This window comes from Dipteris shenzhenensis, chromosome 1, assembly GCF_047967505.1.
Source record: "Dipteris shenzhenensis isolate YYH24624 ecotype China chromosome 1, Dip_SZ_1.0, whole genome shotgun sequence".
Taxonomy (NCBI): Eukaryota; Viridiplantae; Streptophyta; class Polypodiopsida; order Gleicheniales; family Dipteridaceae; genus Dipteris; species Dipteris shenzhenensis.
In genome coordinates, this window is record NC_141596.1 from 62450660 (window position 1) to 62466943 (window position 16284).

General features: G+C 43.5%; 1 protein-coding gene across 4 annotated transcripts in view; it reads left to right on the forward strand.

Moving 5' to 3' along the window:
* The window catches only part of LOC147906175 (FGGY family of carbohydrate kinase), a 103400-nt gene that overhangs the window by 41494 nt on the left and 45622 nt on the right, over positions 1-16284 (forward strand). The window lies entirely within an intron of this gene.

The window sequence follows — 16284 nt, forward strand, 5'->3', positions numbered from 1 at the left end:
TTTCATTGGAAGATACAGATGTTGATTTAGCTTCTCTGTCTTTGATGCCTGTGCCAAAGTCTTCTTCTGTCAAGGATGCAGAAGTACCTTTTTTACTGGAATCTTTTCATCCCATGTTAGAACAGGTTTTTAGATTTATGGACAGCAACTCACCCTTCAGTTATGGGATTTACATATCATCATAATGCTTTTACATAATATTGGGACAGGCTTGATAGATGGTATCTTATTCATGCTTAGCATTATGACGATTATACATGTCAAATGTGGAGTGATTATTCTCAACAACTATCTGATCACACTCCACTTTGGCTCAACCTTTGATTTGGTATGCCTCTGGATGACATGCAGCTCTCTTCGGTCAGACACTTACAGGTCAATCAATTATATCTTTCTCACGAAAAATTCCAGCAAATGATCAGACTGGCTTGCAGGCCATTGTTATCCCATGCTCAGGAGGATCTGGACTTTGCTTGGAACTCTTTTGTACATCGTATTTAAAATGTCATTAAGAAATATGGAAGATGGTACATGGCAGAAACCTGACATCATATCCAGTGGGCAAAATCATATAAGCAGTATTTGGTACAGATTAGCCATCAAAGGTCTCTTTCTGCTCTGAGCAGCATTTATTGTCTTGTGCTTCTTCCATAATTGATGCTAATGATAAATGCAAGCTTTCCAAATGGCAGACAAGGGCTAGAGTTAAACCTATTCTAGATAAGGGTTGTTCCTCGAAATCTTTCTTTCGGAATTTACATGCACATAGACAAAGTCAATCTATCATGAGGGTCAGGAAACCCGATGGTCTTTGGACACAGACTTTATCTCAGCTAGAAAAACAATGTCTGGATCATTTTCACTCAGCCATCTTCTTCTACACCTCAGGTTGCATTGGCTCGGAACATATTTATTGAGCTTATTTCTCCTATTGTTTCTTTGCAAAAAGCTTCAATGTTGGAAATGTCTTTTTCAGATATTGAATTGGATGAAGCCCTCAAGCATTTGGGTAAACATAAATCCCCTGGCTGGGATGGTTTGACGGTTGAATTTTTTGTAGCCTTCTGGGCTGAATTGAAGGGTCCAATTTTGAAGTTCATTAATGTAGCCTGGCAGCATCAACATCTTCCCTCAGCTTGGAAGCATGGTCTAGTTAAGCTTGTGCCCAAAAAACCTCTATGTGAGACAATGGATGATTGGAGGCCCATCACTTTGATGTCTGTTATATATAAACTTATTGCTAAAATGTTGGTACATCGGATAAAGGATATCCTTCATGATGGACTTCATCCCAGGCAATATGGTTTTGTTCTAAGAAGGCATATACATAACAATATCTCCAATACTCTCATCACAATGGAATATGCAAAATATTCAGCTAGGGAACCATGAAGAAAAGATCTTGCAGACAAAGCAGTTGCTAGGAAGAGAGTTTGAAATGATAGACCTCGGACTGATGCATTTCTGTTTGGGGATTGAAGTTTGGCAAGAACCAAAAGAGATCTTTATCTCACAGCTGGAGTATTCTAGGGAAATACTGAAGGCATTTGGCATGGTTGAGTGCAAGACAGTTGGCACCCCTATGGAGGTTGACGTGAAGCTCTCAAACGAGGATTCATCACCACTGGTGGACGAAGCGAAGTATAGAAGGCTTGTGGGCAGTTTGATTTACTTGTGCAACACGCGGTCGGACATCAGCTTTGCGACTGGTGTACTAAGCAGGTTTTGGGGAAATTGTTCCCACTTCTCAATTGATTCGACATCTTGGCTATCCTTTAGGTTGGGGAATCACCCGTTCTCAACATACTGATTGAGTGCTCACAAAGTTGAGGGCAAAACTTGAATATTGGAAGCTTGCAACTTGGCCATTACATGTTCGTTTGCGAATAAAACAATCCATTTTGATAGCCTACATACAATTTTATCAGCCTCTCATCATGTTCACTAAGGCAGATCTGGTTTCCTTTATGTCTGCTATCATGGAAATTTTCTGGTGTTCAAAAAATGGCAAGAAAAGTCTCAGATTACTCTCTATGCATCATCTCTGTTCTCCAAAGATGCACGGGGGTCTGAACATTCTCAATATTCAAATGCATCTACTTGCTCACAGAGGGAAAATGATGTTGCAGTTTATGCAAGGAGATCAGCCTTGGGCTTTCATGATCCACTCTCTTTTATTACATATTGATACTTCTGCTTTTGGGCATTGGCAGCCTACCCAGTGGGATTTCCTATTTGGCTCTATCCAAGGCAAGATCAGAGGCTGCTCTTTTGTCTCTCGTCTACTTCTTGATTGGAAACATATTTTATCCCACTTGGAATGGAATGGCCGGGATTCTTTGTTAGGAAATTCTTTGAGGGCTGAGAATATTTATTGGTCTAAAGTATTGCACCCTTCTTTGGCCATACAACTTATTTTCTCTCTTTGAAAGGCATTTCTTCTGTGGCAGATGTACTTCAAGATGATGGCACTCTTTTATCCTTTTCTATGGCTGCTAGCAAATACGGTGTGTGGACAAAAATGTAAATATGTTTTTTACTTGTCGCATGTTGATGGGTAGGTGCATAGCTATGTATATAGGTAGTTGGTGGTGGCATTGAGTTCTGGACACTCCCAAAAGGACTCTACACTGATGTACAGATGGTAGAAACTTCTACAGGGATTTCTGGGAAATGATGAAATGCAATGTGGTTGTACCAAACTTCCAGAGCAAGGGTGTCCAGTGTGTGGTCAAGTGAAATGTTTTTGGGGTTATGTAAGTCAAGTCATGAAGGGTTTTTTTTATATTTTCCTGAGTCAATTTGTACTTGGATGTTACCCATGTCAAGGGGCTTTTTATTTGTGTGTACGGGGGCGCATGCAAGTTTTAATGTGCATGCTAATGTGTGTGGAATTGTGTGACTAAAGGTCCAAAATGTGCATTTAATGTGATTTGGGGGAAATGTCTTGAGTGGTAAAATGTCACTGATGAGGTGGCAAATTAGGCTGAGGTGGCTGGACTGATTGGGAAGGCATCGTGCTCTTGCATGTGGCTACGTGATAGAAGAGGGAAGCTTCTGGTCGATGGGTAAGCATGGTAAGTGGAGCTTGGGCTTGCAGATAAGGGAGAAGTGGCAGGAGAGAACGAGGGAGAAGGGGCTGCGAAGAGCTTGTGGGCTGGTTGGAGGCCATTGCGATGGTGGGAGGCTCGTAGGGTGAAGAGGAGAGAGCAGCTGAAGGAGTGCAACTGTTAGCTGGTTGAAGGGCTACACTGTAGGAGGGGGTTTCTGTAGATGAAAGAGGGTGTGTGTGTGCATAAGCGAAGGGCTGAGCGCCTATGAAGAAAAAGGCCTACGTATGTGATGAAACGGGTGTAAGTTTCCGACTGCAGGAACTTTGAGTATATGAGCTTTGAGAACAAGCGTAGCCTTGCATCGGATGGCGTGCGTTGATTGAAGGTTGGAAAGAACCATACGGGCTGGTATGGAATCTGAAGCGTGGGCTTTGTACGGGCTGCAGTACGAGGTTGTACAGGGTGTAATTGCTGATTGGTATGGGCTGGTAGTACGGTGCCTTGATTGCAGGCTGTACGGGCACGTACGGGTCATTAAATATGTCTTCTACGAGCTGTACGGAGGATGGTCGTCAATAAATGCAGGCTGTACGGACTACTGTGCATGGTTGTACGGGGTGTAAGTACGTGCTATCGTACGTATGATTGTACGGCTGCTTGTACGGTGAACGTACATCTATTAGAAGGCTAGAATTTGGAGCAAATCTTCATGCTGAAATCTTGTATTCAGAAGTGCATAAGCATATCTGGTCTGTGTTGGCTTATATGAGAGAGGAAGAGCAGAAGGATTTGCCGTCACCGCCAGCAAGATTAGAGTGAGATGATGAATTTTGTTTTGAACTAGTAAGAGATAGTGACTTCCAGGGTCTATAGGAAGTCTGGTGCCTCTGTTTGGTGCTTTGGGTGAGCAGAAAGAAGATACTGTAGGGAGTACAAAGGCATAGTTTAGCTCTACCATTTTTTTGCAGTCATCTTTTGGTGCCTCCACGGAGGCAGTTCGCTTCAGTTTACAAGATTGGAGGAGCAGATGTTCTGAGACGTGTTGCAAGCAATGGGGAGAAATCCACACATGAGAGTGATACAGTGTGAGTGGTGTGGAGAATGTGGTCACAGGAAGGACAAATGCATTGAAGTCCAGCTACGTGTGATCCGACTCCGAGCCAGAGTGCAGAGAGCTCTGAAAGTGCTTGCCCGCAAGAAAAAGAATGCTCTTCGGATGCAGAGTGAGCTTCCTCAGTAGTGTGTTTGTTTTTTTGCCTTCCAGTTTTGTTGTGGTTGAGAAAGCCAGGGTGTGTGACAGTTGAAAGATTGTGAGGATGGCACAGGATTTCCCAAAGTATTGGGGGATGCCGTATGAAAATGCAGTAAGATTCCTGGAAAAGATGGAATTTACAGCACTTATGAAAGATAGGGCAACCCCTGAGATTTTGTTTCAGATTTTGAATTATTGTTTGCAGGGAGATGCAAAAGCATGGTTGCAGACTCAAGTTGCTACCTTCAGGACTGCTCATCCTCAGCAACAAAATCCAGAGTATACAGTGGTGAGAGCAGCTTTCCTTGCACGGTTTGCACAAGCCAGGAGCCCTAATGAAGTCTGGAAAGAGCTATGCTCAGTGAGACAGGCGGAAGAACAAGATGTGAGTCAGTACATAATCCAGTTTGGGAGATTATGGAGTTTGTGGGTGAAGCTCTTGTTCCAGAAGTACCACTTAAAATGATCAAGCGTGATCGTTTCATAGCTGGCCTAAAGCCTACACTCAGATTGAAAGCAGAGCTGAAGAATTTGGATAGTTTTGAAGATGCTGTCAGAGTGGCCAGGGAGAAAGAATGGAAAGTCCAGAGACTGAGACAGCTTGGCATGCAAGAAGAGCCTAGGAATCCGATTGGAAGTCCAGAAATAATAAAGGCTTATGCAGAGAGAGAGCCGGTGTCTGTTCCTATGCAGGATGACTCCCTGAAGGAGGACTTGCATGATGCTGTAGAGCTTATGAAGTCACTCAGTCTAAATTGGATGGAGACTGCAGGAAGAGGAAGAGGCCGAGGTGTGCAAAACAACAGGAGAGATGTACAGGCTGGGAGTGAAGGAAATATAGTTGGAACAGGTAGAGGACGGGGATACATGAGTAATGTGAAGTGTTGGAATTGTGGAGAGTGGGGACATATCAGCCCTCACTGTGATAAGCCAGCAAGAGTAGGTGGAGAAGTTTATCCTGTGATGCAGAAGACAAATGATAGGTTAGGAGACTTCAATGTGGAAGTGAAGGATTTGAATCAGCCCTCTACCAGTGGAGTCAAATGGGATGATAAAGGAAAAGGGAAGGCAATCAGCCTGATTAGGATGGAGACTATTCCGGAGATCATGCCAGTAGCAAAGAGAACAAGGAGTGCAATAGGAGAGAATGGACCTTTTGCAAAAAAAGGGAAGCATGTGGAGTTTGATCTCAGCCCTCAGTCTCCTAACAAGAAGAGTCAGAGGCCCAGGAAACATTACAAGACTTCAGATTTGCATATGGGTCAAGGACAAGAGGAATACACACTGATGAATGATTTGAAGGGGAGAACAGCTAATATAACTTTTGCACAGCTACTTGGTTTGTGTCCGAAGCTCAAAAGAGAATGGAAGAAGTTGGCTAATTCCAGGAAAAGTAATGAGCAGGAGCCTACGAGAGGAGAGATGGAGATGATGTCTGTAGAAGATCTTCCAGATTTATGCCCTACAGTGGATGCATGGTGTGGAGGTATGAGTGTTGGAGAGGCATATGTTGATGGCGGTGCACAGATAAGTGTCATGACTCGGGCATGTATGGAGAGGTTGGGGCTAAAATTGAATGCACATTCAGATTTTAGGCTCCGATTGGCAAACCATGCGAAGGTGAAGTGTTTGGGTATATGAACGGGAGTAGTAGTGGATGCTTTTGGAGTATCCTGTTGCATTAATTGCCACATTATGCCTGCTGGTTTGGGAGCATACCCATTGATTTTGGGCAGACCTTGGCTCAGACAGGTAGGAGCAATACAAAATTGGAAGATGGGTACAATTACAGTGCATAATAAGAAGGGAAAGGCCAAGAAATTTGATATGAGCAGCATACGGGAAATAGAAGAAGAACCAGAAGAAACAAGCATGGAGGAGAAGTCAGACAGTGAGACTGAAGAAGAAAGTACTACATCTGAGGAGGAGGGGCAAGTATCATTTCTGTTGAAGGAGTCTGATGCATATGAGTTGCAGGCAACAGAGGTACAAGGAGCTAAGGAGGAGAGTAAGCTTGAAGATATGGATAATTTGATGCAACCCCCACCTTCCCAGACAGAAAGAGAAGAGATATTGCTGTCCATGCTGGATTTCAGTCTGGAAGAGGTGGAAAAGGAGGAGTATATGAGAGTCATTCATCAGTATCCAAAGCTGTTTATAACCTCACATGAAGAGATCAGGGGTTTCAGATGTGAGCCAATGCACATTGAGTTAAAAGACGGCAGCAGGCCTGTTTTTCAGAAGTTGAGGAGGACACACAGAGAGCTTTTGCCCGTGCTGAGAGAGGAGTTGAATAAGTTGCTCAAGGCTGGGCTGATATATCCAGTGGAGCATTCAGATTGGGGCAGTCCAGTGGTAATCATTCCTAAGCACACAGGAGGATGGAGAGTATGTATTGACTACAAGCCTCTCAATGCGGTAACTAAAAGCAATCATTATCCTCTTCCTTTTATTGATGATATATTGGATAGAGTGGCAGGGTATGAGAAATACAGTGTGTGATGGATACTCTGGATACTTCTAGATTTCAATTGCCGAAGAGGATCAAATCAAAACTACATTCATCACACCCTGGGGTTGCTTTTGTTATAGAGTAGTGCCATTTGGATTGAAGAATGCACCGGCATGGTATCAGGAGAACACTGATGAAGTGTTAGCTCCTTTCATTGATAAATTTGTGAGAGCATTTCTGGATGATATATGTGTGTACAGTTCCAAGAGAGAGCATGCATGGAGGCTGGATCAAGTGTTCCACAGAATGGATGAAGCAGGAGGACAATTCAACCCAGGGAAATGTCATTTGGGATGCTCCAAAGTGAAATTATTGGGACATATAGTATCCCAAAATGGCATTGAACTTGATCCAGAGAAGGTGAAAGCCCGTATCTTACTTCCAGCTCCCTCTACATCAAAACAGTTGCAGACTTTTGTTCAGAAAGTGAAGTATATGACAAGATTCATACATCTAGTCTCTCAGCTGTTGTATCCCTTGCAACAAGCTATGAAAGAAGAACCTCTGCAATGGAGTGAGGATTATGAAGCAGTGTTCAATAGAGTGAAGGAAGTGTTGGGAGAGATTGCTTGTGTGAAAGCTCCAGATTTCTTGCAGATCTTTTATGTGAACCCTTCATTTGGACCTGATGCTGTGGGAGCCATTTTATTACAGAAAGGGGAGGAGTCCCGTTATATGAGGCCTGTGTATTATGCAAGCAGAGTCAAAACAGAAGCAGAGAGGAGATATATGGAGGCAGAGCTGATTCTGTTGAGCTTGGTGTATGCTTGCAAGAAGTTCAGGGCATATCTGATCTCAAAGCCATTTGTGATTTTGACTTGCTACCCTTTATTGCCTCAGCTTGTTAATAATTCAACACTTTCTCGAAGCATGATGAAATGGTTAGTTGAGCTACAAGAATATACTTTCTCATTTTTGGTGGAGAGCACCTCCAGAGCCACACTGGCAGATCTGATAACATACAAAGAGGGTCCCATTTTGGTAAAGGAAGTAGAGAAGAAGATAGATAAAGAGGAGCATGCTATCATTCCAAGAGCATCTATCTTGCATTTTGATGGCTCATACAGGAAGAGTTTACATCAAGCTAATGGAGGATATGTGATTACTGATTCAGAGAGCAAGCTGATTCAGAAGGAGGGAGTCCATCTAGAAGCCGGAAGTAATAATGAGGCGGAGTATGCAGCATTATATGAGGGGTTGCTGGCTGCACTTAAGCTGAAGATTCAGAAGATAATGATCAAGGGAGATTCTCTACTTGTTGTAAAGCAGGTTCTAGGAAGTTGGCAAGCAAGAAACCCGAGGTTGAGAGGGTATCTAGCCAAAGTAAAAAGGCTGCTTCAACAATTTACAGCATGGAATATCCAGCATGTGCGAAGGGAGGATAATCAAATGGCACATGAATTGGCTCAGGAGATGAGTGACCAAGATCCAGTGATAGCAAAGCTTGAAGATCCACTGTACAGAGGGAGAGAATTCTTGGCTCAGATAGTGGATTTCTTACTTACTGGACATCTACCTCAAGAGCTTAAGAAGAATCAGAAATATCACTTCATACGGAAGAGCAGACAGTATATGATGATTGATGATGAGCTTTACATGAGAGGAGCTGATCAAATCTTGAGAAGAGTGCCCTGGAGAGAAGAAATATATTATATACAGTCATCCAGTCATGAAGGAGCTTGTGGAGGACACTATGCTTTTAAGATTACACTGCAGAAAATACTTCTGGAGGGTTATGTGTGGCCTTCAATACAGAAGGATGTGGAGCATTGGTGGAGATCCTGCCATGAATGTCAGAGGATGGGAAAAAGAATTCTTAAAATGGAGCCGAGAAATATTATGTTGGTTTATGATATCTTTGAAAGATGGGGGATAGATGCAGTTGGTCCTCTACCTAGAACTGCCAGAGGGAAATGTTATATGCTGACTGCAGTGGAGTATTTATCAAAATGGGCAGAGGTGAAGGGAGTGAAGAGAGTGGAGAGCAAAGGGGTTGCTGATTTTATATATGAACACATATTTTGCAGATTTGGGATTCCCCTGGAGTTACTTTCAGATAATGGTCCTGGATTCAGAGGAGAAGTGACAGATTACTTATGTAGCAAGCTGAATATAAATCATAAGTACATCACCCCATACTACCCTCAGTGCAAGGGGTTGAATGAGAATTTTAATGGAGATTTCAAATTGATGATGACTAAGATGACTGGGAGCCACACCAAAAACTGGGATTTGGAGATGAATAGAGTTTTGTGGGCATACAGGGCAGCGGTGAAGCATAGCACTCAATTCTCTCCATTTCATTCGGTGTATGGGAAAGAAGCAATTCTGCCATTGGATGTAGAGATACCAGCTTTGAAATTTTTAGTTGAAGAAGGATATGAGCCTGTAGACAGCTACAGGGAGAGATTACTAGCACTACAGGTAATGCAGTTAGACAGGGATTTGGCTTTTGAGCATTATGCCAGAGTGCAAATGCGGAGGCAAGAATTGGAAAATGTAAAAATCAAGAAAAAAGAAATCGAAGATGGAGACTTGGTTCTTAGATACAATAGCAAACTGGATAGTACATTTCATACTGCATTTCAAACCAAGTGGGAAGGTCCATACAGAGTGGAGAAGAAATTTGAAAATGAAACTTATCAATTGACTGATTTAGATGGTAAAAAACATAAGAAGAGAGTCAATGGTGTCCGGTTGAAGAGATACTTTGCACGGTTGATGGCAGCATTGAAAGAAGAAGATCAGGAAGATAATGAGCAGTGGCAAAATCAATGGAAGTCAGTGCAAAGTGAAGAAGAAGAAAATTTGGATTTGTCATCTCTTTTTGGCTCACTGCTGGACATGAATGTCACAGCAGAAGAAAGGGGTTGCTAGAGATGTGTGGACAAAAATGTAAATATGTTTTTTACTTGTTGCATGTTGATGGGTAGGTGCATAGCTATGTATATAGCTAGTTGGTGGTGGCATTGAGTTATGGACACCCCCAAAAGGACTCTACACTGATGTACAGATGGTAGAAACTTCTACAGGGATTTCTGGGAAATGATGAAATGCAATGTGGTTGTACCAGACTTCCAGAGCAAGGGTGTCCAGTGTGTGGTCAAGTGAAATGTTTTTGGGGTTATGTAAGTCAAGTCATGAAGGGTTTTTTTTATATTTTCCTGAGTCAATGTGTACTTAGATGTTACCCATGTCAAGGGGCTTTTTATTTGTGTGTACGGGGGCGCATGCAAGTTTTAATGTGCATGCTAATGTGTGTGGAATTGTGTGACTAAAGGTCCAAAATGTGCATTTAATGTGATTTGGGGGAAATGTCTTGAGAGTGGTAAAATGTCACTCTTGAGGTGGCAAATTAGGCTGAGGTGGCTGGACTGAGGCATCGTGCTCTTGCATGTGGCTACGTGATAGAAGAGGGAAGCTTCTGGTCGATGAGTAAGCATGGTACGTGGAGCTTGGGCTTGCAGATAAGGGAGAAGTGGCAGGAGAGAATGAGGGAGAAGGGGGCTGCGAAGAGCTTGTGGGCTGGTTGGAGGCCATTGCGATGGTGGGAGGCTCGTAGGGTGAAGAGGAGAGAGCAGCAAAAGGAGCGCAACTGTTAGCTGGTTGAAGGGCTACACTGTAGGAGGGGGTTTCCGTAGATGAAAGAGGGTGTGTGTGTGCATAAGCGAAGGGCTGAGCGCATATGAAGAAAAAGGCCTACGTACGTGATGAGACGGGTGTAAGTTTTCGACTGCAGGAACTTTGAGTATATGAGCTTTGAGAACAAGCGTAGCCTTGCATCGGATGGCGTGCGTTGATTGAAGGCTGGAAAGAACCGTACGGGCTGGTATGGAATCTGAAGCGTGGGCTTTGTACGGGCTGCAGTACGAGGTTGTACGGGGTGTAATTGCTGATTGGTACGGGCTGGTAGTACGGTGCCTTGATTGCAGGCTGTACAGGCACGTACAGGTCATTAAATATGTCTTCTACGAGCTGTACGGAGGATGGTCGTCAATAAATGCAGGCTGTACGGACTACTGTGCATGGTTGTACGGGGTGTAAGTACGTGCTGTCGTACGTATGATTGTACGCCTGCAGGTTTACAGATGATTGTACCAGCTAGTTCTTCATTTGGACAGTTTGTGGGCATGAGGGGCATAGGCTGGCTGTTGCCTCAAGTTGTGTACTCATGGTTGGGTAGTGTTAAATGCTAATTACCTGGGAGTGAGCAAAGCAATGATTACAGAAGAATGCACACAGAGGTTTTCTGAGTTTTTTTGGGGAAGTTCAGTTCTGAGTTCAGTCTGTTTCAGGCTGTGTAGTCTTTCCCCTCTTTCAAAGAGTCTGTGTGTGTGTTAGTCAGATTGTGTGGGAGATAGACTTGTTATTTGTGTGCTCTGGAACTTGGTCCATCTATTAGAAGGCTAGAATTTGGAGCAAATCTTCATGTTGAAATCTTGTATTCAGAAGTGCATAATCATATCTGGTTTGTGTTGGCTTATATGAGAGAGGAAGAGCGGAAGGATTTGCCGTCACCGCCAGCAAGATTAGAGTGAGATGATGAATTTTGTTTTGAACTAGTAAGAGATAGTGACTTCCAGGGTCTATAGGAAGTCTGGTGCCTCTGTTTGGCATATGGATCGCCCACTAAAGTGGTGGAGAAAGCGGCTGCGTCTCCTTTGGCATTATAAAGTCCCTCTTCGGCAACAACTTTTCCTTTGGTGAGTCCTACTTGGCATTTTTCCATCTGGCCAGTTTGCCACAGATGCCTACACTATGCTGAATTTGTGCTTCACATCTTCTAGCACTATCCATACACTTGAGATTTCATCGTTCTCATCCGACAGAGGCTTCGAGCGAGATTTCCTACTGTTACTTTTGGCAGGTTTTTCTGGTGGTTTGGTTTTCATCCAGCTAGACAGGGTTTTGACTTATTTTTTGTATGGGTACGCTACTGGGCACTGTGGACTTTATGGATGGACAGAAATCATAGAGTCTTTGGTGATCCCCTATTTTCATCTTTTATGTTTTTCAAACGATCTCTACAACAATCATTCTATGATTGCGTTGAGACTCGTTTGATTGACCAGGATGTATATACAGCTTATACTGAGATTTTCAGTTAAGTAGTAGTTACTCCACTTTCGAAGTAACTACGAATGTAATTATTTTACAGCAATAAAAGATTTCTTCCCATTAAAAAAAAAAAAAAGTGTGTGTGGAGCGATGGAGACCTCCTCCTCTGCCGTGCCAGCCTCGTCTTTCTCCCCGTTTTTGTCCATACAGTCACCCTCGACGCCCCTGCTGCCTACCTTGCCTTTTGTACAGCTGCCGTCAGCTGTACGGCCTTTCGTACAGTTTCCGTGCAACCTGCAGTCCCTGCACCTCCCCATACGGCCTTTCGTGTTTGATGTACGGCCCGACCGTACAGGCTGTACGGTCAATTGCGCAGCCTCCTTCCTCCTCTTTTGTTTTCTCTGCCTTAGCGCCTGCTTCTGCCTCTGCTCCTACTCATGTTTTTCTTCGGCGGAAGCATGGTGGTTGTCTGCCTCACCATTGATCAAATCGGCAAAGCTGGATGTTTCCGATGGCCCTGCTTCTTTCCTCGAGCTGGATCTTCTTCGCCAATTGTGCTCTACCTCTGTCACAGAAGTTCCTTCATCGAGTTTCTCGCTTGTTTGTTCCTTGGATTCTGCCCTTTTGGTCTCTGGTCTTCGACATGCTCAGCAATTTAGAGTCTGCCTCTATTTCATGGGTAGGGTTTTATCTTCAGCTCAGCTTCGTCATTGGGCTGATGTTGCAGTGGGTCTGGATTGTATTTCTTCCTTTGTCTTTCTGGGCAAAGGATTTTACTATGCCCACTGCTCTTCGACTGAGGTGGTAGAGCGCCTTGTCAGTCATGCTGGTGTTCCTGGGCTGGTTTCTTCGCTTATGTCATGCCTTGGGATCCACTTTTCGATCCTTCTGCAACCCTTCTGACTCACTGTCCGGTTTGAATTACTCTCAAAGCGCTGCTTGTGCCTCTTCTTCAGCATCTTCAACCTCTTGCAGCTTTTTTGGGAAGGCCTCTTCATGTTCCGAGATAGGAGTTCTTGCAAGCCTCCCATGATGTTCGTCTTTGCATTTTGTGGGATATGACGCAGCCCGTGCCATCTACTCTGGATCTTGATTTGGGATTTTCCCATCCGATGCGCATCAGGCTCCATTTTGCATCTTTTCCCACTGCATGTTATCGGTGCCGACATGTTGGTCATTTTACACGTGCTTGCCCTTCTACATCCAGGCCCATTCCTCGTGCTCCTTCAGCTGTCAAGGTTACTCTCCCTTCTCCTCCGGTTTCTGCTATGGCTTCTTTGGCGAAGCCCTCTACTACTCAGAAGCACTACTGGAGGAAGGTTGATAAATCATAGGCAAATCTTCCTCTTGCTGAAGAAGCTCAGGATTGCACCCTTGTTGAGCACCATCAGTTTCCTTCTACTCAGGATATGGATGTACTCCTTGGAGAGGGCATTTTACAGGATGATATGCATGCTCTCTCTCAGGATGCTGCCCCTGCTCTTACTCAGATTGATCCTCAGAATGAAGCTCAAATGCGAAACCCTGCTTTATCAGATATAGCTTTTTCATCGGAAGATACGGATGTTGATTTAGCTTCTCTGTCTTTGATGCCTGTGCCAGAGTTTTCTTCTGTCTGGGATGCAGAAGTATCTTTTTTACTGGAATCTTTTAATCCCATGTTACAACAGGTTTTTGACCCTCTGATTCAAAAATTTCGGGTACCAGCCTATACCAAGAAGAATCACAAGGGCAAAAAACCATCACTGCATCAGTTTTTTCAGAGCAACAATTTGAAGCTGGAGGATGCCATGTTTGATCCTCCTCCAGCTTGATATGTGACTTTTTACTTGGCTACCTCATGACTTTTGCTATGAGGTTTTACTTGTAAAAACTTTTTCCTTGTACTTATTGGTGGGTTTTTATCTCTTTTGAGGTTTCCCACACAGAAATATAAAGATTTCACTAAAAAAAAAAAGTGTGTGTATGTGTGTGTGTGTGTACATGCACGCACGTGCGCGTGCACACACTTTTTTTTTAGTAATATCGAGTACTGTATTTATGTGCTCATAAATTTACAAGATGGGAAGTCTCCAAAAATGGAGAGTATCCCAAAGATCAGAAACATAAAAAGAAAAGCTCTATGCAAGAAGCATCTATATCACCCTCATGGCAGGCATCATATAAGGATTGCCACAATGAGGCTCGAAAAGATTCATATGACTTGTGAATTTGCCGACCCAAGTATGCCAAATTATGCTCACTCCAGATTGTCCAAAGAGCCCAATATCTCACCCAAGAGAGAAATAGTGAGTATTGAGACAAAGACCTCATAAATCTGCCAAATAGCCAAAAATGTTTCTGTGACACTCGGGAAACGGAGCCGAAACTTGACATCTGAAATATGTGGATGGTGCAATGCGACGTTTGGCAAGTGTGACTCCCACTGACAATGTACCTGTCATGCATCTCCAAAGAAAAAGTCTTTGTTTCAAAGGCATTTTACACTTCCATAATATCCTGAGATTCTTCCGCCACCATGAGAGGGGCTTCCTGATATGCCACAGAGTATTAACATATTGCTGAATCCATGGAGCAGGCTGAAGAAGCCTGTAGGCTTTGATGGAGGTCAAGGCAGGCAGAGGAACAGGATGAGAGCATGTAGCAGAGGGTTGCAATTGCCAATCCAATAGCCTGTCTGTGTCAGCCACAGGGCAATTTTCTTCCATATCGACCTATGGTGCATTCCCAATGCGTAGGAAGCACTGGCCTGAGGAAAAGATAAAACATAGCCCTGATTATCTACCACATCATGTATCTAATTCCCAATTTCATGAGATTGTATGCCCGAACAGGTTCCTGTAAAGCGAGTGGAATGTCAAAGATGGCACTCCAATGAATACTTCCTTTCCTCATTGAGTTTGTTCCCGAGCAATTATCAGGAGCCCATTTGACCTTAGAAAGTACTTGTTTCCAGTCAAATATTAGAGCAGTAGAGAAAGGACAGCCAGGTATCTTCCCTACAAATCTCCCAATGACAACCTCCCAATGATCAGTAGTCCAATGTCCATATGCAGAAGTCCTCATGTTGACACACATGGATGCTATCATACAAGTCCATGGCTGTTGTTGGTGGAAAAAAGTATGGAGCATAGTCGCCTTCCTTGCAAGTACATGATATCTTATATTGAGGATATTAAGTCGACCATGCATCCTAGGAGAGCACACCATTTCCATCTTCATCAGTCTCAATGCTTTCACAACAGTTTTTGTCCTCCATAACATCTCCATAGCTTGAGACATAAAGGCTGAAATATCTCTGGAGGACCAATGCAGCAAAGGCAAAAAAAATTGGACATAGGACATTACAATGGACTGTACTATTTTGAGCCTGACATGAAGTGGCCATGTAGAAATTTTCCAGTATTCCAGTTTATGTTGAAGTCTTTGGAAGATCCATTTTAACTGCTGCTTCCTGGTGATATGCCATCCTATAGGATATCCCAAATGCCTGACTACATCTTTGGAATGCACCACCTGACCTGGCCAGAGAATAGAATGCCAGTCACATTGTTTCAGGGGTTGTCAAAATTAACATGCAATCCCGCTGCCAATCCATACAATGGTAGAGTGGTCATAAGCATGTGAACTTCCCGGGGAGAGTTCTGTGGCATAAAGAAGGCAGCATATGCTTGTGCCAAAAAAGATGCAGCCCCAGGGATTTTAAGACCAGTCCTCTGTCCTGTGGTTGTAAGATGATCAAGATACATTAAGAGGGGATGGGTCGCAGTGGCATAGAAGAGAGCACTAAGAGGGCAGCCCAGTCTAACTGATCTACCCAATGTCCATGACCGAGATAGATGACCCCCAAGAATGCATCGAGAAGTAGAGCCAGAATAAAGCCAGTAAACTGCATTTGCTATCTTTGGACCAAAGCCCAACTTTGTCATGATTTGAAAGATACAATCCCATTGAACAGTGTCAAATGCCTTAGCAAATGCGCACACACACACACACATACATACATACATATGCATGCACACACGCACGCGCACACGCACGCATGCATGTATGTATATGTATATGTATATGTATTAATATAGATGCAAGCACTCACACGGTTTTTTTTGTAAAAGGAACTTTTCATTAAAAAGAATGCACATTCATAGCTGTCCCAGTGTTTTTGCACTGAGACACACTTTTGTTTTTGGGGTCAAAGAACTTTTCATTAAGAAGAATGTACATTCATGGCTGTCTCAAAGTGAGACAGGTACTACTCATATGCTAAAAAACCTGAAAAAGAAAACATACTGTAGCTACTCCAGGAAAGAACAGCTTGTACAAGAAGCTAAAAACAATGAAAGCAAACTTCTAGGTGGGCTGCAAGAAGACCCCCCCCCCCCCCAAACACACACACACACATGTTGCCG